This window comes from Rutidosis leptorrhynchoides, chromosome 1 (assembly GCF_046630445.1).
Source record: "Rutidosis leptorrhynchoides isolate AG116_Rl617_1_P2 chromosome 1, CSIRO_AGI_Rlap_v1, whole genome shotgun sequence".
Lineage (NCBI taxonomy): Eukaryota > Viridiplantae > Streptophyta > Magnoliopsida > Asterales > Asteraceae > Rutidosis > Rutidosis leptorrhynchoides.
This window is the reverse complement of record NC_092333.1, coordinates 324,936,059-324,959,791: the sequence shown is the minus strand read 5'-3', so window position 1 is coordinate 324,959,791 and position 23,733 is coordinate 324,936,059. Positions and strand designations below refer to the sequence as shown.

General features: G+C 35.7%; 1 non-coding gene across 1 annotated transcript; it reads left to right on the top strand.

The window, feature by feature from the left end:
* Positions 1–21,846: 21,846 nt before the first annotated feature.
* Positions 21,847–21,918, top strand: TRNAW-CCA (transfer RNA tryptophan (anticodon CCA)). Its single transcript has one exon. It is a non-coding gene; the product is annotated as a tRNA-Trp (tRNA).
* The last annotated feature ends 1,815 nt before the right edge of the window (positions 21,919–23,733 follow it).

The window sequence follows — 23,733 nt, the reverse complement described above, 5'->3', positions numbered from 1 at the left end:
TGCATTTATATGTATGTAGTATATTCTCACTCACTAAGCGTTAGCTTACCCTCTCGTTGTTGACTTTTTATAGGTTCGCATGCTTGGCGGCTCGGGTAAGCTTGGGGATTAGAGATCTTGGCTAGGTTGCTTAGAAGATCTTGCTTTTGTACTCGATTAGGATTTAGGTAGCGTAGTCCTAAATCACCATGCTCGATTTTTATTGGAAACTAAACTAGTCGGGTCGTGTATGTCCGTTTGGACAATTAATCAATGTATTAAATGTTTTAAGGTTTATTAAACCTTCTATTGTATTAAAGATGTTTATGGAAACACAATTGGGACCTAAAGTATTATTTAACGCGTATTAAAAGGAAAAGTTTTTATGGGCCGGTTTTAATACGGGTTGGGTTGTTTCAAATGGTATCAGAGCATGGTCTAAGGGATTTAGGTGACTTGAGATAGGTGCCTAGACTTGGACCTTTGTTTGTGCTTATTGTTGCGGGACTTGTAGGATTACGGGTCTGAATAGGTTATAGTTAGTGCCTTGTTTGTAGGTGGACTAACTAGGATTTTTGGCTTGTGTTGTGATGCTATTCCCTTGCGTGTGTTTATATCGCGTGGAATCGTCGTTGTGTTGGTTATATCATCGAGTGAGGCGATCGTTGTACTAACGAGTTGAGACGACGTGTGTGCATAATAAGGACTTGCAAACCTTATTACGGGTGCAAATCGTGTCTAACAAGTGATGTACGACGAGTGTTTAGCAAGATGGGGGCGGTATTGTGTGTGTGCTTTATACGTTCGTGATATAATTGCTTTGCATTCCTTAGAATGGCAACGGGAAATGGGATCGAGACGAACGACGTGGAGTTTAACACTAGAGTTGCGGCCGCCGTTGCGGAGCAAATGAGTGCGTTTCGAGAATAAATGGATAGGAAGTATTCCGAACTTCAAGGTAGTGGTGAGATGGAGCGTTGTCTTAAAAGCTTCATGAGGACTAAACCCCCGATGTACGACGGAGAGCCGGATCCTTTGATAAGCACAACTTGGATCTCGGATGTTGAAGGGTGTTTTCGAACAATTGAATGTCTCGAGAAGAGGATGAGGCTCGCTACGAGCTTGTTGCTGGGTAGAGCAAAGGATTGGTTGGATGGTAAGATTGATCTTGTCGGTGGTGAACCGTTTATGGCGTTATCGTGGGACGAGTTTAAGAAGAAATTCTTCGAGGAGTTCCGAACTTCAGCCGATTTGTCGGAAATGCGTAATGAGTTGCAAAATTTGCAACAGGGTTCTATGGATTTGAATACTCTCATGACGACCTTTATGGCGAAGGCTCGTTTTTGCCCGGAGTATTTGGGGAATGATCGGTTGTTGATGGGGGATTTTTATCGGACCTTGAATGACGACTTGAAGAGTAAAATTAGCCGGGGTCACGCGAAATCGTTTGCGAAATTATTCGCCGTGGCTAGAGGTTTCGAGTCGTATTTGCGATCGAAGGTTGGTGAACCTTCAAGTGAGAGAAGGGTTATTTCTTTTGGTGCTCCAAGTAAGAGGACTAAGGGTCCGAGTGTGAGCACGGGTGGTACACGGATGGGTATATCGGATTCTAATGCGTCTAGGTGTTACAGTTGTGGCGTGAGGGGTCACAAGTCTTGGGAATGTCCGGTGCCAAAGGGTGATGGCACAGTATGTTTAAATTGCCAAGAAGAAGGACATTGTAAGTTCGAATGTCCCGAGTTAGCGGGGACGGGAGCGGCAAGGAGACGTTAAGGTACGTTTCGTTTTAATAAATATGTCCTTCGATTATTTATTATGTGTCGTTTGAGTTGGAGTATGTTAAATGCATCGTGTTGTGCATGTTATCGTCATGGGTGACGTTCCTAATGGAAGTACCCTATAGTGACGTTTTGATTGTTGGGCGAAGGGCGTAAGACTTGGCGTAACCAAGCATTCCTTAGTATTTGGGAAATGTTTCTACCAAGCCATGGAAATGAGTTTTGGTGTTCGGATGTTAGAGCGTGTTCGCTCTCGTGTTGAAGTTGATGAACCATGAGGTTCGACGGGTGGGATGAAACCCGAGAAATCGAGTGTTTTGGATCTCAATGTATGTTGGTAAAGGAGTCTACGTGACGCGACATTAGGTGCCTCTTTTATACCTACTAGCGTGGTGTTCGACTCCGATTGTGTTTCGGTTACATTGTACTTAGGGTACCGAGGTGAAACCCTTAGGTACATGAGTGATCAGGTGGAATTTGACAAACTAAAGCAATTGGATGATTGCGAGGGTATGGTTTGTGTAATTGTGGTACACTTTTCATTCGAAGTGTTTAAGGATTGATTGAAATCCTTCGTGTGCCCAAGATTGGAGCAAGATGTGGTGATGGGTCGTGTGAGCCCAATTGTTGGTAAAGTCTACCTTTGGTAGCATTGTACGAGTTGTGGATATGGAACGTAGTTCCAAGTGGGGGAGTTACACTCCCGCACGAGGAGATCCTTAGGGTGAGAATTCGGATAATGCTTATGGTAGATCCGAAACTTGTGTTGGGACCTAGTTTTGGTCGATTTGTGGTAGAGTACAATTTTGGTTAAATTGTACTTATGATTTTGGATTTGGAAATTATCACCGAGGTGGTAATGTGGTAAATCTCGTTGAGAGATAATGGACGTGTTTGGCGAGCAAGGTGAAATCCCTCGGTTAAGGGATGTGTGTGTCGGATTCTCTTTTAGAGAATTTTTGTTTTGTGCCTATGTTCGATATAGGTGGTTCTTGCTCGATTGTGTGAATGGTTAGTGGTATCCGTTAGGATTCACTATGGCGTAGCAGAGCGCGATGTTACGCTACTCGTTGTTCGAGGCCAAAAGGGCATTGATTGGTGAAGCATGACCTTCGGGGTCCGCTGACTTCATCATGGTATTGTTGATTGGTGAAGCAAGACCTTCGGGGTCCGCTGACTTCATCATGGTATTGTTGATTGGTGAAGCATGACCTTCGGGGTCCGCTGACTTCATCATGGGAGTAGTGATATATCGGTGAAGCATGACCGTTGACGGGGTCCGCTGACTTCATCCGATGTTGAGTGATCTATCGGTTGTTTTATACACCGATGGTGGGGTCGTGAGGACCATGTTGTGTTAGCCGTGTTTCGCTCACATGATGTTACGGGTGTGACAATAGTCGATTTGGTACACCTTGGGATTTGCGTTGCCATAGTCGTTTGGGCGCTATCTGTAGTGACCCGAACTTTTCCATATTTATATATATTAATTGAGATTGATATTTACATGATTAAATGTTTCCAACATGTTAAGCAATCAAACTTGTTAAGACTTGATTAATTGAAATATGTTTCATATAGACAATTGACCACCCAAGTTGACCGGTGATTCACGAATGTTAAAACTTGTAAAAACTATATGATGACATATATATGGATATATATATATTTAACATGATACTATGATAAGTAAACATATCATTAAGTATATTAACAATGAACTACATATGTAAAAACAAGACTACTAACTTAATGATTTTTAAACGAGACATATATGTAACGATTATCGTTGTAAAGACATTTAATGGATATATATCATATTAAGAGATATTCATACATGATAATATCATGATAATATAATAATTTAAAATCTCATTTGATATTATAAACATTGGGTTAACAACATTTAACAAGATCGTTAACCTAAAGGTTTCAAAACAACACTTACATGTAACGACTAACGATGACTTAACGACTCAGTTAAAATGTATATACATGTATTGTTTTAATATGTATTTATAAACTTTTGAAAGACTTCAATACACTTATAAAAATACTTCTACTTAACAAAAATGCTTACAATTACATCCTCGTTCAGTTTCATCAACAATTCTACTCGTATGCACCCGTATTCGTACTCGTACAATACACAGCTTTTAGATGTATGTACTATTGGTATATACACTCCAATGATCAGCTCTTAGCAGCCCATGTGAGTCACCTAACACATGTGGGAACCATCATTTGGCAACTAGCATGAAATATCTCATAAAATTACAAAAATATGAGTAATCATTCATGACTTATTTACATGAAAACAAAATTACATATCCTTTATATCTAATCCATACACCAATGACCAAAAACACCTACAAACACTTTAATTCTTCAATTTTATTCATCTAATTGATCTCTCTTAAGTTCTATCTTCAAGTTCTAAGTGTTCTTCATATATTCTACAAGTTCTAGTTACATAAAATCAAGAATACTTTCAAGTTTGCTAGCTCACTTCCAATCTTGTAAGGTGATCATCCAACCTCAAGAAATCTTTGTTTCTTACAGTAGGTTATCATTCTAATACAATGTAATAATCATATTCAAACTTTGGTTCAATTTCTATAACTATAACAATCTTATTTCAAGTGATGATCTTACTTGAACTTGTTTTTGTGTCATGATTCTGCTTCAAGAACTTCGAGCCATCCAAGGATCCGTTGAAGCTAGATCCATTTTTCTCTTTTCCAGTAGGTTTATCCAAGGAACTTAAGGTAGTAATGATGTTCATAACATCATTCGATTCATACATATAAAGCTATCTTATTTGAAGGTTTAAACTTGTAATCACTAGAACATAGTTTAGTTAATTCTAAACTTGTTCGCAAACAAAAGTTAATCCTTCTAACTTGACTTTTAAAATCAACTAAACACATATTCTATATCTATATGATATGCTAACTTAATGATTTAAAACCTGGAAACACGAAAAACACCGTAAAACTGGATTTACGCCGTCGTAGTAACACCGCGGGCTGTTTTGGGTTAGTTAATTAAAAACTATGATAAACTTTGATTTAAAAGTTGTTATTCTGAGAAAATGATTTTTATTATGAACATGAAACTATATCCAAAAATTATGGTTAAACTCAAAGTGGAAGTATGTTTTCTAAAATGGTCATCTAGACGTCGTTCTTTCGACTAAAATGACTACCTTTACAAAAATGACTTGTAACTTATTTTTCCGACTATAAACCTATACTTTTTCTGTTTAGATTCATAAAATAGAGTTCAATATAAAACCATAGCAATTTGATTCACTCAAAACGGATTTAAAATGAAGAAGTTATGGGTAAAACAAGATTGGATAATTTTTCTCATTTTAGCTACGTGAAAATTAGTAACAAATCTATTCCAACCATAACTTAATCAACTTGTATTGTATATTATGTAATCTTGAGATACCATAGACACGTATACAATGTTTCGACCTATCATGTCGACACATCTATATATATTTCGGAACAACCATAGACACTCTATATGTGAATGTTGGAGTTAGCTATACAGGGTTGAGGTTGATTCCAAAATATATATAGTTTGAGTTGTGATCAATATTGAGATACGTATACACTGGGTCGTAGATTGATTCAAGATAATATTTATCGATTTATTTCTGTACATCTAACTGTGGACAACTAGTTGTAGGTTACTAATGAGGACAGCTGACTTAATAAACTTAAAATATCAAAATATATTAAAAGTGTTGTAAATATATTTTGAACATACTTTGATATATATGTATATATTGTTATAGGTTCGTGAATCAACCAGTGGCCAAGTCTTACTTCCCGACGAAGTAAAAATCTGTGAAAGTGAGTTATAGTCCCACTTTTAAAATCTAATATTTTTGGGATGAGAATACATGCAGGTTTTATAAATGATTTACAAAATAGACACAAGTACGTGAAACTACATTCTATGGTTGAATTATCGAAATCGAATATGCCCCTTTTTATTAAGTCTGGTAATCTAAGAATTAGGGAACAGACACCCTAATTGACGCGAATCCTAAAGATAGATCTATTGGGCCTAACAAACCCCATCCAAAGTACCGGATGCTTTAGTACTTCGAAATTTATATCATATCCGAAGGGTGTCCCGGAATGATGGGGATATTCTTATATATGCATCTTGTTAATGTCGGTTACCAGGTGTTCACCATATGAATGATTTTTATCTCTATGTATGGGATGTGTATTGAAATATGAAATCTTGTGGTCTATTATTATGATTTGATATATATAGGTTAAACCTATAACTCACCAACATTTTTGTTGACGTTTTAAGCATGTTTATTCTCAGGTGATTATTAAGAGCTTTCGCTGTCGCATACTTAAATAAGGACGAGATTTGGAGTCCATGCTTGTATGATATTGTGTAAAAACTGCATTCAAGAAACTTATTTTGTTGTAACATATTTGTATTGTAAACCATTATGTAATGGTCGTGTGTAAACAGGATATTTTAGATTATCATTATTTGATAATCTACGTAAAGCTTTTTAAAACCTTTATCTATGAAATAAAGGTTATGGTTTGTTTTAAAAATGAATGCAGTCTTTGAAAAACGTCTCATATAGAGGTCAAAACCTCGCAACGAAATCAATTAATATGGAACGTTTTTAATCAATAAGAACGGGACATTTCACTATCGGTTTTAACCGTTGGATTATGATGTTACGGTAGTTGCGTATTGGTTGTATTGCGCACTACAAGGGATGTTTAGTGATGAGTATTATCCGTAAGGATTTGCTTAAATTCGGTCTTCTTCGGTTTGATGGTTGACCTTGTCTTGGTTTGTGGTTGTTACTAGCGATGTACTTGGTATGGTACGCTAGGAGTTGAAACCTCGGTATGAAATTTGTTGAGTTTTTCCCGATGTGAGGGATTGAGTTAGTGCTAGTGCTCGGAATTGTGGAATTTGATAAATCGCGGGTGACGATTTAGTTGTTAAGGGTAACTCTTTGAGAAGAATTGTCTAAGGGATCGTTGTAGATTTCGGTTGTTGGGTGTATTGTACGTCTCAGAATGCGAGCAGGTGTGTAATTTGTCATTTGGCTAACCTTTGGGTTAGTGAAATTGTGGTAGAAGTTGGTTCGGACTACATGTTCGGGAACCATTGAGTGTGGGTCCGTTAGGTTCGTGACTAGGATCACGAGGACGTGATCGAAATTAAATGGGGGAGAGTTGTAACACCTCGTTTTTCTCTGTACATGATATATAGGTGTATTGTGTGGGTATGACTAGAGTTTGAAGGATTTGAGACGTGTTCGGGTGTTAAAGTCTTGTACGCGGGAGAAGGGCTCAGGTTGAGCTTTGGGTCACGGCGCGACAAACGAGGCCGCGGCGCGGCATTCTACTAAAACAAAGATCAGAAGTTAGGTTTAAAATGATCCCAGACTTAGTCAAATATCGCGGCACGACATTTAAGGCCGCGGCGCGGCATACCGCACGAACTGGCACCAGATTCTTGTAATTTTAAATGAAGTTCAAGGGCATTTTGGTCTTTTCATGTTTGAGCCAGATTTGAGGCTTTAACGTCATCCACTCATTTCATTTCTTATTTTCTTTTTCCTTTTCTTTCCTATTTTCCTCTCAAAACATAAAATCCTCAAGTGATTCAAGTGGGATTTTGGAAAGGAAGAAGTGGGCTTTGATCTTTGGCGTAGTTGATAAGTTTGTTCTCCTCGTTCTTAGCTACACGGTGATACTAGTGGTAAGCTCTAACTCCGAATTTCATATTCGTGTTCATCATTCAAATTTGGGGTTTTTGATTGTATGATTTATAGATGGAACCCATTTAGTTGTTAGTTGGAGATTAACACCAAGATTCGGGTTTATAAGTGTTAAAGGCGGGTTTTGGGTTGGTTAATGATTTAACCATGTTTAAGACTTGAGAATGGTGTATAATCACTAGTGTTAGTGATTATTGATGATTTGGAAACCTTTAGGGTTCTTGTGGTTGACTAACTTTGACTAGAGTCGAAATTAGGGTTTGTTGAGGATTATAACCCGAATGCCCATTCGATGAGGTTTGTAAACTTAAAATGGATTAAGTTGAAGTATAAAAACCGAGTTAAATACGTTTTGGTGTCAAAACTTGTAAATGATGAGATTTTGACCTTGTGGGTCAAAATTAGGGTTTATGGGCGATTTTAAGAACGATAAGTGTTTAACACTTGTGTTCGGGTTTAATTGGCATATTAAGACCATTATCACTTATGTTAGTGATTATTGGTTAGTTTGGGCGCGGTTTGTACTTGGAGGTGCATTTGGGTCGAATTTGCACTAAGTGTCAAATTGGGTGTCAAATCGGGTTGGTTTGTAAATCCAATCTAAGTTTGTTGTTGAATTTGTGATAATGGAATAGGTACTTTCCATTGACGAGTTGCGGATTACTTGGAAGTATTCTTCAAGGCGACAAGGTGAGTGTTAATATCCTATGTGCATATGTATGTGTAGGATGGGTGCGGGTCGGGTGAAGTGGTTCTCGGTTATAGAGATCACTTCACATATAGGTGGATTTGATGGACTTGTGTATATGTCCAATTGGCACGGTTGTGTAGTTTGGTTGACCACTTTGGCGAGGTGCACACTTTTTGTGTACTTTATCACATGGGCGTGTGATGTGGACTTATATAACCCCAATGACGAAGGGTTAATATAGTGAGTGGAATAATTATATGCGTAGGTATATAATGTATTTATTTGTTGTAGCGTGAGATGTGAAGTGTCGATGTGCTAAGACACCACATTTCACGTGACGAGTGAAGTGTCGATGTGCTAAGACACCACTCAAAGTAATGTGACGGGGTGAAGTGTCGATGTGTTAAGACACCACCCGGAGTGAAGTATCGATGTGCTAAGATGCCACTCCAAGAGAATAACGGGTGAAGTGCCGATGTGTTAAGGCGCCACTCGAGGTGAAGTATCGATGTGTTAAGATGCCACCTCAAGTAAAATGAAGAGTGAAGTGTTGAAGTGTTAAGACACCACTCGGGGTGAAGTGTCGAGGTGTTAAGACGCAACCCGGGGTGAAGTATCGAAGTGTTAAGATGCCACCCGTGGGGTTAGTGTACGAAGTGTTAAGTGCACTAATGGTTGTTATGAACATCGATGACTTGTTTCGCGAAGTCATTCCCTTGCGAAGATTTAGTTAACCATGATTATTATGTTGTAAGCGTAAGCAAATTATGTTATTCGAGATATATATATATATATACATATATTGTATACATATAATGTTGTATTATCGTGATATAGCTAACCCTCCGGGTGTAGCTTATTGGCATTGTTCACATCGTTGTTGGTGAACTTATATTTTGTTGATATATCTTTAGCTCGTTGCATAGTGATCTTATGGTATGCTTAGACTAGCTTGCCTTTATGTTTGGATGCTTCGGTATGCGGTATTCGATTTTGTGTGGCGTGTCCATTTTATGCATATATATGTATGTAGTATATTCTCACTCACTAAGCGTTAGCTTACCCTCTCATTGTTGACTTTTTATAGGTTCGCATGCTTGGCGGCTCGGGTAAGCTTGGGGATTAGAGATCTTGGGTAGGTTGCTTAGAAGATCTTGCTTTTGTACTCGATTAGGATTTGGGTAGCGTAGTCCCAAATCACCATGCTCGGTTTTTGTTGGAAACTAAACTAGTTGGGTCGTGTATGTCCGTTTGGACAATTAATCAATGTATTAAATGTTTTAAGGTTTATTAAACCTTCTATTGTATTAAAGATGTTTATGGAAACACAATTGGAACCTAAAGTATTATTTAACGCGTATTAAAAGGAAAATTTTTTATGGGCCTGTTTTAATACGGGTTAGGTTGTTTCACATAGACACTCTATATGCCGTAATGTTGGAGTTAGCTATACAGGGTTGAGGTTGATTCCAAAAATATATATATATTTTGAGTTGTGATCTAGCCTGAGATGTGTATACACTGGGTCGTGGATTGATTCAAGATAATATATATATCGATTTATTTCTGTACATCTAATTGTGGACAACTAGTTGTAGGTTACTAACGAGGACAGCTGACTTAATAAACTTAAAACATTAAAACGTATTAAAAATGTTGTAAATATATTTTGAACATACTTTGATATATATGTACACATTTGTTATAGGTTCGTGAATCGATCAGTGGCCAAGTCTTACTTCCCGACAAAGTAAAAATCTGTGAAAGTGAGTTATAGTCCCACTTTTAAAATCTAATATTTTGGGATGAGAATACATGCAGTTTTATAAATGTTTTACGAAATAGACACAAGTAATTGAAACTACATTATATGGGTGAATGATCGAAGCCGAATATGCCCCTTTTGCTTGGTAACCTAAGAATTAGTAAACCAATCTACTAATTGACGCGAATCATAAAGATAGATCTATTAGGCCTAACAAACCCCATCCAAAGTACCGAATGCTTTAGTACTTCGATGTTGTTTTATCATGTCCGAAGGATTTCCCGGAATGATATGAGATATTCTTATATGCATCTTGTTAATGCCGGTTACCAGGTGTTCACCATATGAATGATTTTTATCTCTATGTATGTGATGTATATTGAAATATGAAATCTTGTGGTCTATTATTATGATTTGATAATATATAGGTTAAACCTATAACTCACCAATATTTTTGTTGACGTTTTAAGCATGTTTATTCTCTGGTGATTATTAAGAGCTTCCGCTGTTGCATACTAAAATAAGGACAAGATTTGGAGTCCATGCTTGTATGATATTATGTAAAAACTGCATTCAAGAAACTTATTTTTGATGTAATATATTCTTATTGTAAACCATTATGTAATGGTCGTGTGTAAACGGTATATTTTAGATTATCATTATTTGATAATCTACGTAATGCTTTTTAAACCTTTATAGATAAAATAAAGGTTATGGTTGTTTTAAAAATGAATGCAGTCTTTGAAAAACGTCTCATATAGAGGTCAAAACCTTGCGACGAAATCAATTAATATGGAACGTTTATAATCAATATGAACGGGACATTTCAGTTGGTATCATAGCGTTGGTCTTAGAGAACCAGAAAATTGCATTAGTGTATCTTACCGAGTTTGTTAGGATGCATTAGTGAGTCTGGACTTCGACCGTGTTTTTCTTCAAAAACGATTGCTTAACATTTTTTTTGTTGGAAACTATATATTATTAACATGTAAATATTATGTGAAATATTAATCTCTTAACGTGTTTGATATTGTGTGATAGATGTCTAACTCTAGTACAAATCCCATTGATTCACCTAATAATAATGAAGAGTCGAATATATTTTGGGAAGATTCATAAATTCCCGAAGAGGAACCGGAAGAGGAGGAACCGGAAGAGGATGAACCAGAAGAGGAGGAATCGGAAGAGGAGGAACTAGAAGAAGAAGAGGTTCCGGAGGAAGAAATATTGATACCTATAGTAAATCGATTAAATAAAAGAAAATTCTCAACCAACGGACCAAAGTTAATAATGGTCAATGGTGTTTCCGCCGAGGAAGCAAAATACTGGGAAGATTACCAATTTTCCGATGAATCGGATCCCGATGAGGATTCCGTTGATGTTATAGAAATTACCTCGACCCAATTTAATAAAGCGAAAGAAAATAATAAGGGAAAAGGTATAAAAATAGAGAAATCCGATTCCAACCCCGATGAACTTTATATGTATCGACAACATCCGTATTTTCTAAAATGTAACAATGACCCGGGAACCTCTAAACCACCAGGTTTTTCTAAACCATTATATAAAACGACGGCTCGTATTAGAGGAACACCATATATTCCTAGAAAATTAGGAAAACGAACCAAGTCCGAAGAAGAAGAAACCAGTGATTCAGATTAGAGGGTTGGAATCATGTTGTGTATTATATGTATTGTAGTGTGCTTGTACTTTTATGTTCTATGTAAAAATTGCTTGTATTGTTTGTTAATTATCTTTTACAAATCTAATCCTTGTCTATTTTACAGTATAAAAACAAAATGGAGGTTAAGGGTAGACAACCGAATATTTTAGAAGACCTACCAGAGGATATGATTGAGGAAATCTTGTCTAGAGTCGGTCAGAATTCATCAGCACATTTAGTTATGGAGAAATTAACTTGTCAAACATTTGAAAAACTTTCCAGAAATGCCTTAGTTTATAAAAGGATTTCCTTTGATAGGTGGGGTATATCACATTGGGGAGACCGTAAGTTACGGCGTGTTTTCTTTAAAGCATTAAATGCGGGGAACTCAAATGCAATTTTACGCTACGAGTTAAGAACCTATTTTGACTCAACATATCCCAATATAGGATTTCGTGAATTAGAAAGAGCTTCTAACATGCAACATAAAGAAGCATGTTATGCTTACGGGTTAGTGATGTTCGCTTCTTACCAAAATGAGAAAAAGAACATCGGATTGCAACTTTTAAATAAAACCTTCCCACAAGTGACGGATTCAGTAGTTGGGGTGAGAAACAAGGTTTTTAGATTATTACGGGGCTGTTGGACATTACGAAACCCTCGTCCTTTTGACGACATTACAACATGCTGCCTTGCCAATGGTCATAACGGTTATTTTCCACAAGACCAAGAATGGGAAGTCATTTTAGTAAAACCAGAATGCATGACTTGTTTCTGGACTTATGAATTACGTGTCTTTATTTCCTTTGGTGAACAACTTACGTATTAACTAGATTTATCTTCAAAACTATCCTGTATCAAAGTGTACTATATTTCATGTTATATGTAATATAGCGAAGTTGTAAGTTTGAAGAATATTTGTATGTGATATATTATTATAATCAGTTTTTCATATGGAAATTTAGTAGTTGAATTGTATATTAGCTACTAAGTGTGAACTTAACGGGCAGGTAGTACCCGAATTTAAACTTATAAAACGCTAATATGAAGAAAAAGCTTTTATAAATGAGTTCATATTATGCTACGAAATACTATTGACTACTCTTAATATTCTGTATGATTAACTCGATTCAGTTGGCTATTTTGAAGGAAATGGCACCGACTACTCGACACACCATGAATATGAGCGAAGAGGAATTTCGTACTTTTCTTGCTGCAAACATAGCTGCAGTACAGGATGCGTTACATACCAATAATAACTCTGAATCTAGCAATGCAGCTAATGGCGCAAGAAATCGTGTAGGATGCACCTACAAAGAATTCACTGCCTGCAAACCTTTGGAATTTGATGGAACCGAAGGACCAATTGGATTGAAACGGTGGACCGAGAAAATCGAATCGGTGTTTTCCATAAGTAAGTGTACTGAAGAGGACAAAGTTAAGTACGCTACGCATACCTTCACAGGTACTGCATTAACGTGGTGGAACACCTATCTTGAACAGGTAGGACAAAATGATGCTTACGCACTACCGTGGTCGGCATTCAAGCAATTGATGAACGAGCAGTACCGTCCTAGAAACGAAGTCAATAAACTCAAGGCAGAACTTAGAGAGTTACGAACACAAGGGTTCGATATTACCACATATGAACGACGATTCACAGAGTTGTGCCTATTGTGTCCGGGAGCATTCGAAGATGAAGAAGAGAAGATCGACGCATTTGTAAAAGGGTTACCAGTTAGAATTCAAGAAGATGTGAGTTCACACGAGCCTGCTCCTATACAGAAGGCAAGTCGAATGGCTCATAAACTCATAAATCAGATTGAGGGAAGAATTAAAGAGCAGGCGGCCGAAGAAGCCAACACGAAACAACTCAAGAGGAAGTGGGAGGAAAATGGTGACAAGAGTCACCAGTACAACAACAACAACAACAATTACAACCACAATCGCAACAACTATCCCAACAACCGCAACAACAATCGCAACAATAACCGCAATCCTAACAATAACTACAACAAACATCCCAACAACAACAACAACTACAACAACCGTTTCAACAACACTAACAATCCCAACAACAACCTCAATAACAACAAAGACAACAAAAACCAAAAACAGCCATGTCATAGGTGTGAAGAAAATCATCAGGGGTTTTGCACGACATTTTGCAATAGGTGTAAAAGAAATGGTCATAGCGCGATAAAGTGTGAGGTCTACGGAACAAAGTTTAACAGAACTAAAGGAACAAATAATGTCGGAACAAGTAATGCCGAAACAAATAGTGTCGGAGCAAGTAATACCAATGCTGTTTGTTATAAATGTGGAAAACCAGGCCACATTATTTGAAATTGCCCGAATCAGGGGAATACTAATGGGCAGGGCCGTGGAAGAGTTTTCAATATTAATGCGGCAGAAGCACAGGAAGACCCGGAGCTTGTTACGGGTACGTTTCTTATTGACGATAAATCTGCTTATGTTTTATTTGATTCGGGTGCGGATAGAAGCTATATGAGTAGAGAATTTTGTGCTAAATTAAGTTGCCCATTGACACCTTTGGATAGTAAATTTTTACTCGAATTAGCAAACGGTAAATTAATTTCAGCAGATAATATATGTCGGGAGAGAGAAATTAAACTGGGGGATGAAACGCTTAAAATTGATTTAATACCAGTCGAGTTAGGGAGTTTTGACGTAATAATTGACATGAACTGGTTGAAAAAGGTGAGAGCAGAGGTCGTTTGTTACAAAAATGCGATTCGCATTATGCGTGAAAAAGGAAAACCTTTAATGGTGTACGGAGAAAAGAACAACGCGAAGTTAAATCTTATTAGTAGTTTGAAGGTGCAAACACTAATTAGAAAAGGTTGTTACGTCATTCTAGCACACATCGAGGAAGTTAAACCTGAAGAAAAGAACATCAATGATGTTCCCGTCGCAAAAGAATTTTCTGATGTATTTCAGAAAGAATTACCGGGATTACCCCCACATCGATCCGTTGAATTTCAAATAGACCTTGTACCAGGAGCTGCACCAATAGCTCGTGCTCCATACAAACTCCCACCCAGCGAAATGAAAGAATTACAAAGTCAGTTATAGGAACTTTTAGAGCGTGGTTTCATTCGACCAAGTACATCACCATGGGGAGCTCCTGTTCTATTTGTCAAGAAGAAAGATGGTACATTCAGGTTGTGTATCGACTACCGAGAGTTGAACAAACTTACCATCAAGAACCGTTACCCATTACCGAGAATCGACGACTTATTTGATCAACTACAAGGCTCGTCTGTTTATTCGAAGATCAATTTACGTTCTGGATATCACCAAATGCGGGTGAAAGAGGATGACATTCCGAAGACTGCTTTTAGGACGCGTTACGGTCATTACGAGTTTATGGTTATGCCGTTTGGATTGACTAATGCACCAGCTGTGTTCATGGACCTCATGAACCGAGTGTGTGGGCCATATCTTGACAAGTTTATCATTGTTTTCATCGATGACATACTTATTTACTCGAAGAATGATCAAGAGCACGAAGAACATTTGAGAAAAGTGCTAGAGTTGCTGAGAAAAGAAAAACTGTACGCTAAGTTTTCAAAGTGTGCATTTTGGTTGGAAGAAGTTCAATTCCTAGGTCACATAGTGAACAAAGAAGGTATTCAGGTGGATCCAGCAAAGATTGAAACCGTTGAAAAGTAAGAAATCCCGAAAACTCCGAAACACATACGCCAGTTTTTAGGACTGGCTGGTTACTACAGAAGGTTCATCCAAGATTTTTCCAGAATAGCAAAACCCTTGACTGCATTAACGCATAAAGGGAAGAAATTTGAATGGAAAGATGAACAAGAGAAAGTGTTTCAATTGTTAAAGAAAAAGTTAACTACGACACCTATATTGTCATTACCTGAAGGGAATGATGATTTTGTGATATATTGTAACGCCTCAAAGCAAGGTCTCGGTTGTATATTAATGCAACGAACGAAAGTAATTGCTTATGCATCTAGACAATTGAAGATTCACGAGCAGAATTATACGACGCACGATTTGGAATTAGGTGCGGTTGTTTTTGCATTAAAGACTTGGAGGCACTACTTATATGGGGTCAAAAGTATTATATATACCGACCACAAAAGTCTTCAACACATATTTAATTAGAAACAACTGAACATGAGGCAGCGCAGATGGATTGAATTGTTGAATGATTACGACTTTGAGATTCGTTATCACCCGGGGAAGGCAAATGTGGTAGCCGACACCTTGAGCAGAAAGGACAGAGAACCCATTCGTGTAAAATCTATGAATATAATGATTCACACTAACCTTACTACTCAAATAAAGGAGGCGCAACAAGGAGTTTTAAAAGAGGGAAATTTAAAGGATGAAATACCCAAAGGATCGGAGAAGCATCTTAATATTCGGAAAGATGGAACCCGGTATAGGGCTGAAAGAATTTGGGTACCAAAATTTGGAGATATGAGAGAAATGGTACTTAGAGAAGCTCATAAAACCAGATACTCAATACATCCTGGAACGGGGAAGATGTACAAGGATCTCAAGAAACATTTTTGGAAGCCAGGTATGAAAGCCGATGTTGCTAAATACGTAGGGGAATGTTTGACATGTTCTAAGGTCAAAGCTGAGCATCAGAAACCATCAGGTCTACTTCAACAACCCGAAATCCCAGAATGGAAATGTGAAAACATTACCATGGATTTCATCACTAAATTGCCAAGGACTGCAAGTGGTTTTGATACTATTTGGATAATAGTTGATCGTCTCACCAAATCAGCACACTTCCTGTCAATAAGAGAAGATGACAAGATGAAGAAGTTAGCACGATTGTATTTGAAGGAAGTCGTCTCTAGACATGGAATACCAATCTCTATTATCTCTGATAGGGATGGCAGATTTATTTCAAGATTCTGGCAGACATTACAGCAAGTATTAGGAACTCGTCTAGACATAAGTACTGCATATCATCCACAAACTGATGGGCAGAGTGAAAGGACGATACAAACGCTTGAAGACATACTACGAGCATGTGTTATTGATTTCGGAAACAGTTGGGATCGACATCTACCGTTAGCAGAATTTTCCTACAACAACAACTACCATTCAAGCATTGAGATGGCACCGTTTGAAGCACTTTATGGTAGAAAGTGCAGGTCTCTGATTTGTTGGAGTGAAGTGGGGGATAGACAGATTACGGGTCCTGAGATAATACAAGAAACTACCGAGAAGATCATCCAAATTCAACAACGGTTGAAAACCGCCCAAAGTAGACAAAAGAGCTACGCCGACATTAAAAGAAAAGATATAGAATTTGAAATTGGAGAGATGGTCATGCTTAAGGTTGCACCTTGGAAAGGCGTTGTTCGATTTGGTAAACGAGGGAAATTAAATCCAAGGTATATTGGACTATTCAAAATTATTGATCGTGTCGGACCAGTAGCTTACCGACTTGAGTTACCTCAATAACTCGCGATTGTACATAACACTTTTCAAGTCTCGAATTTGAAGAAATGTTTTGCTAAAGAAGATCTCACTATTCCGTTAGACGAAATCCAAATCAATGAAAAACTTCAATTCATCGAAGAACCCGTCGAAATAATGGATCTTGAGGTTAAAAGACTTAAACAAAACAAGATACCAATTGTTAAGGTTCGATGGAATGCTCGTAGAGGACCCGAGTTCACTTGGGAATGAGAAGATTAGATGAAGAAGAAATACCCGCACTTCTTTCCAGAAGATACGTCAACACCTCCAACTGCTTAAAATTTCGGGACGAAATTTATTTAACGGGTAGGTACTGTAGTGACCCGAACTTTTCCATGTTTATATATACTAAATGAAATTGTTATTTACATGATTAAGTGTTTCCAACAAGTTAAGCAATCAAACTTGTTAAGACTTGATTAATTGAAATAGGTTTAATATAGACAATTGACCACCCAAGTTGACCGGTGATTCACGAACGTTAAAACTTTTAAAAACTATATTATGACATATATATGATTATATATATAGTTAACATGATATTATAATAAGTAAGTATCTCTTTAGGTATTTTAACAATGATTTATATACATAAAATTGAGTTTATTGAATTAAGAAACTAGAAACGATATATATAACGATTATCGTTATAACAACGTCTTACTAAATACATATGAATCATATTAAGATATTGATACACTATGTTTAATCATGATAAATGATAAGTAAACATGTCATTATGTATATTAATAATGAACTACATATGTAAAAACAAGACTACTAACTTAAGGATTTCGAAAAGAGACATATATGTAACGATTATAGTTGTAACGACATTTAAATGTATATATATCATATTAAGATATAGTAATATATCATAAAATCATGATAATATAATAATTTAACATCTCATTAGATATAATAAACATTGGGTTAACAACATTTAACAAGATCGTTAACTTAAAGGTTTCAAATCAACATTTACATGTAACGACTAACGATGACTTAACGACTCAGTTAAAATGTATATACATGTAGTGTTTTAATATGTATTCATACACTTTTTAAATACTTCAAGACACTTATCAAAATACTTCTACTTAACAAAAATGCTTACAATTACATCCTCGTTTAGTTTCATCAACAATTCTACTCGTATGCACCCGTATTCGTACTCGTATAATACACAACTTTTAGATTTATGTACTATTGGTATATACACTCCAATTATCAGCTCTTAGAAGCCCATGTGAGTCACCTAACACATGTGGGAACCATCATTTGGCAACTAGCATGAAATATCTCATAAAATTTCAAAAATATGAGTAATCATTCATGACTTATTTACATGAAAACAAAATTTCACATCCTTTATATCTAATCCATATACCAACGACCAAAAACACCTACAAACACTTTCATTCTTCAATTTTATTCATCTAAGTGATCTCTCTCAAGTTCTATCTTCAAGTTCTAAGTGTTTTTCATAAATTCTATAAGTTTTAGTTTCATAAAATCAAGAATACTTCCAAGTTTGCTAGCTTACTTCCAATCTTCTAAAGTGATCATTCAACCTCAAGAAATCTTTCTTATTTACAGTAAGATATCTTTTTAATACAAGGTAATACTCATATTCAAACTTTGATTCAATTTCTATAACTATAAAAATCTTATTTCGAGTGGAAATCTTACTTGAACTTGTTTTCGTGTCATGATTCTGCTTCAAGAACTTTCAAGCCATCTAAGGATCCTTTGAAGCTAGATCTATTTTTCTCATTTCCAGTAGGTTTATCCACAAAAACTGAGGTAGTAATGATGTTCATTACATCATTCGATTCATATATATAAAACTACCTTATTCGAAGGTTTAAACTTGAAATCACTAGAACATAGTTTAGTTAATTCTAAACTTGTTCGCAAACAAAAGTTAATCCTTCTAACTTGACTTTTAAAATCAACTAGACACATGTTCTATATCTATATGATATGCTAACTTAATGATTTAAAACCTGAAAACACAAAAAACACCGTAAAACCGGATATACGCCGTCGTAGTAACACCGCGGGCAGTTTTGGGTTAGTTAATTAAAAACTATGATAAACTTTGATTTAAAAGTTGTTCTTCTGGGAAAATGATTTTTCTTATGAGCATGAAACTATATCCAAAAATCATGGTTAAACTCAAAGTGGAAGTATGTTTTACAAAATGGTCATCAAGACGTAGTTCTTTCGACTGAAATGACTACCTCTTACAAAAACAACTTGTAACTTATATTTCTGACTATAAACCTATACTTTTTCTGTTTAGATTCATAAAATAGAGTTCAATATGAAACCATAGCAATTTGATTCACTCAAAACGGATTTAAAACGAAGAAGTTATGGGTAAAACAAGATTGGATATTTTTTGATTGTTGTAGCTACGGGAAATATTGTAACAATTCTATACAAATCATATCCTAGCTAACTTATATTGTATTATACATGTATTCTAATATATTATGTAATCTTGGGATACCATAGACACGTACACAAATGTTTTGACATATCATATCGACCCATCTAAATATATTATTTGGAACAACCATAGAAACTCTATATGCAGTAATGTTGGAGTTAGCTATACAGGGTTGAGGTTGATTCCAAAAATATATATATATATATTTTGAGTTGTGATCTAGCCTGAGATGTGTATACACTGGGTCGTGGATTGATTCAAGATAATATATATATCGATTTATTTCTGTACATCTAATTGTGGACAACTAGTTGTAGGTTACTAACGAGGACAGCTGACTTAATAAACTTAAAACATTAAAACGTATTAAAAATGTTGTAAATATATTTTGAACATACTTTGATATATATGTACACATTTGTTATAGGTTCGTGAATCGGCCAGTGGCCAAGTCTTACTTCCCGACAAAGTAAAAATCTGTGAAAGTGAGTTATAGTCCCACTTTTAAAATCTAATATTTTGGGATGAGAATACATGCAGTTTTATAAATGTTTTACGAAATAGACACAAGTAATTGAAACTACATTATATGGGTGAATGATCGAAGCCGAATATGCCCCTTTTGCTTGGTAACCTAAGAATTAGTAAACCGATCTACTAATTGACGCGAATCCTAAAGATAGATCTATTGGGCCTAACAAATCCCATCCAAAGTACCGGATACTTTAGTACTTCGATGTTGTTTTATCATGTCCGAAGGATTTCCCGGAATGATAGGGGATATTCTTATATGCATCTTGTTAATGTCGGTTACCAGGTGTTCACCATATGAATGATTTTTATCTCTATGTATGGGATGTATATTGAAATATGAAATCTTGTGGTCTATTATTATGATTTGATAATATATAGGTTAAACCTATAACTCACCAACATTTTTATTGACGTTTTAAGCATGTTTATTCTCGGGTGATTATTAAGAGCTTCCGCTGTTGCATACTAAAATAAGGACAAGATTTGGAGTCCATGCTTGTATGATATTATGTAAAAACTGCATTCAAGAAACTTATTTTTGATGTAATATATTCTTATTGTAAACCATTATGTAATGGTCGTGTGTAAACGGTATATTTTAGATTATCATTATTTGATAATCTACGTAATGTTTTTTAAACCTTTATAGATAAAATAAAGGTTATGGTTGTTTTAAAAATGAATGCAGTCTTTGAAAAACTTCTCATATAGAGGTCAAAACCTCGCGACGAAATCAATTAATATGGAACGTTTATAATCAATATGAACGGGACATTTCAATATATGCACCATATTTTTTACTTCATCAACCATAAATCATGCATTAACATGTTGTACTGTGTAACCTGTTAATGCACAATTATGGTGGATAAAGTAAAAATGATGTTGGATATATCAATGCCCATTATTATAAGATTGTACATAATGTTTCAAATATTGTATATATGATTATGAGATATTTTAGCATAAAATTGTACATAATGCTTTAAATATTGTAAATATGATCATGAGGTGTATAATTATAAGGTTGTACATACTGATTCATATATTATACAATTAACATGTTAATATTTTTAATAAATATAATTAATTATTTTAATGAGATCATCATGGGAGGCTTAGATTTCTTTTTATTTTTGAATTTTTTTAAGCTTGAATAATTCTTATTTATGACATCATCATTTTAGAGATTATATGATACTATAACATTGAATTCCAAACAGGATTTAAAATCCATGAAAATTTAATTATACCATTTCAATGGCATCTCATTTTTTATTTTATTTTATTTTTTTCTTTATTTAAAAGAAAATTTTCATACACTTTGGCCGAAGGTCCTCTTCAAAGCAATTTCTTTATCTGTCAAACATAGAAAAAGAATTTACTTCCCTTTATTTCTTTATTTTAGGATTGAGAAGGAATTGCTAATCTCATTTCTTTCATACTTCCACATTCTACTCATACATATGGTTATTAGGTTATGTTATTCTTGTAGTTATTATAATAAAAGATATGAAAAATCGAGTAATGTAAAGTCCAAAATGACCTTTACTAAATATTCATTTTCATTTAATTATAATTTATTAGTATTATTTTATTGTATGGACTTGGATATGCATACTAATAAACGAATGAATGAATACAGTTTAATGCCTGTCTAGTTATTAATCATTATACATAGATATTAAACATCTGGATCTGTGGCGCAATGGTAGCGCGTCTGACTCCAGATCAGAAGGTTGCGTGTTCGGTTCACGTCAGGTTCATTTCTTTTTAAATTTTTTTCCCAGTTTCTTTAATACCTTCCAACTTTTTGATAAAATGACTGACTGTTCAAGCAAAAGGTATACTATAAACTCTAACATAATCAACTTTATTTAATATAGTGAACATTAAGTTAAGCCACGAATAATGAATATACCATGTTTACTGAACCATGAGACATGGTTCGACCCATTTGACAGATTATTGATCACTTTACCAAATATGTTCCACTCAATTCTTACAGTTCATCCCCATCTAATGCTCTTTTACACCTCATAGCTTCTTCTTTGGCTAATACAATCCCTTCATCAATCATTCCAAACTTACATTAATTTGCTACTGTTCCTGAGAGTCATTTTAACATTTTTCATCTTATCTCTAAATTAGCAATCGTGTCTCATATTTCGCAAATGTTTATTCCAAGCGTCCACAATCACCTTTTCAACATCTTTATCCTCTTGCCAAATTTCAAGTACTCTAATTGGTTTTGGCCCAAAGCCAACCATTGAGCAATGATTCGATAGTTTTCTATCCAACACGTGAACCGACAAGTTGTGCCACATTTGGTTGAATATGTTATTGTTGCAGCCACCAGTTTTTTGATCAATCAATTGAAAAGAACACATCATATCTCAAAGTGGTAAGCTCTCATCACATGATCAAGTACGAAACCAGCTGTTTACCTGATAAAGAAAAGGCTTTGGAGTGGAAACACTACACTAGTATGATATACACCAATGTATGATGTAAATGCTCTTAAGTTGTGGCCTGACGAATTCAGCTAAGAGAATCCTTGTGGTTCTTTAGTACTTAAAGACGTAAAGGGAGATGGTGGAAAGGCTATTATAAGTACTTATTGTTAGGAATTAAGGGACCCAACCAAGACAAGTGATTGATCATAATCACTGAACAACAGTCGAATAATTCAATCATAACGATAAATAAACGACACGGGACTTAATACTTCAAAACGCAGAGAAGGATTTACTCCATGGGTGCTAACCAGAGATTTTCTTATATTAATATTTGTGCACAATAATATAAGAAACTCCCTGGTTTGCGCCCGTGGAGTAAACCCTTCTCCGCGTTTTGGAGTTGGGATATAACCACGTTAAATACCCGTGTCGTTTATACTTTATTTATCGTTTTAATTCGTTTGTCGTTCGTGGGTTAGTGATTGAGATCAATCGCTTGTCATGGTTGGGTCCCTAAATTCCTAACAAGTGGTATAAGAGCTTAAGGTTTCGAGTTTGGGAGTGATGACGAATTTGAAAGCAAGTTTCTTCAATATGGTTGATGCTTCGGTTTTTTCATCAAGGTTAGATTAAACGACGGGCTGAGGGATTTGTTTTGCAACATGTATCGAGACCGGGTGACTTAGTTGGTCGCAATGAACTCATGGATATGGGAGAGTTGATCACACAAGATTCGGGTATCTGTTCTAGAAAGTTATGATTGTAACTAGTGCGCTAATTGAATCATGATGGTGATCTCACGAAGGGTTCGGAGTCAGAGGTTGGGTTGATGGGTTTGTTGCGGAGAGATTCGGGGATCTGGGTAACGGATCTGATTCTTGTTCTTCGCGATCCAGAGCGAAAGAATGATTTGTGACGACCCGGAAATTTCTGACCAAATTTAAACTTAATCTTTATATGATTCCGACACGATAAGCAAAGTCTGTAAAGTTGAATCTCAAAATTTTTAAACTACTTTTATATATTCAATTACCTTTTGACTGTGCTCGACGATTCACGAACAGTTATGTGTATATAGATATGTATATATTATATATAGGTATATTGATTAAAAACGTTAAC